The sequence below is a fragment of the Aptenodytes forsteri genome, unplaced genomic scaffold, assembly GCF_000699145.1.
Source record: "Aptenodytes forsteri isolate BGI_AS27 unplaced genomic scaffold, ASM69914v1 Scaffold154, whole genome shotgun sequence".
Classification (NCBI taxonomy): Eukaryota; Metazoa; Chordata; class Aves; order Sphenisciformes; family Spheniscidae; genus Aptenodytes; species Aptenodytes forsteri.
Genome location: NW_008794083.1, coordinates 2,749,428 through 2,749,972, shown reverse-complemented (window position 1 = coordinate 2,749,972; position 545 = coordinate 2,749,428).

Below are 545 nucleotides of genomic sequence, written 5' to 3'. Positions count from 1 at the left end.
TGGATTTTTCTGTAGCCTGAGCAAATGCAGAAAGAACGGAGTGTGCTTTCAATTAATAAGTGCCATGCCAAATTGATTCCTGAGCACTTTCTAACAGTGTATTGACTACTTGTTCTGTACCTTTGTGACAAAAATTCTGTAGCCTTTCTTTCTTTAATTTACCCTGATTTACTCATTTCAAAATACTCAGCTCAGGTAATTAGGTAAGAAAGGACCGTCACCATCTTTGGATATAATGGTACCGAGGCAAGTAAACAGCCTGCCAACACGAAGCAAGGACTGCCTGTCATTTACCAGGACAGAAGCAACACAGTCGCAGAAACGGCAAGGGAAGAACACCATTATTAGGCCAAATTTCCCAGGCCAGCCGCTCTTTGCACCTGCGAGTATGTGATATACATGTGTGAATCAGACCTGCCTCAACCTCGATGCACGGAAATGGTAACTCCTTGCCTCCCTCCCCTCCCCCCATGAAGCGGGCACTGTACTGGTCCATAGGGCGGTCGTGGGTGTGGTCCATAGGGCGGTCGTGGGTGAATTAACCC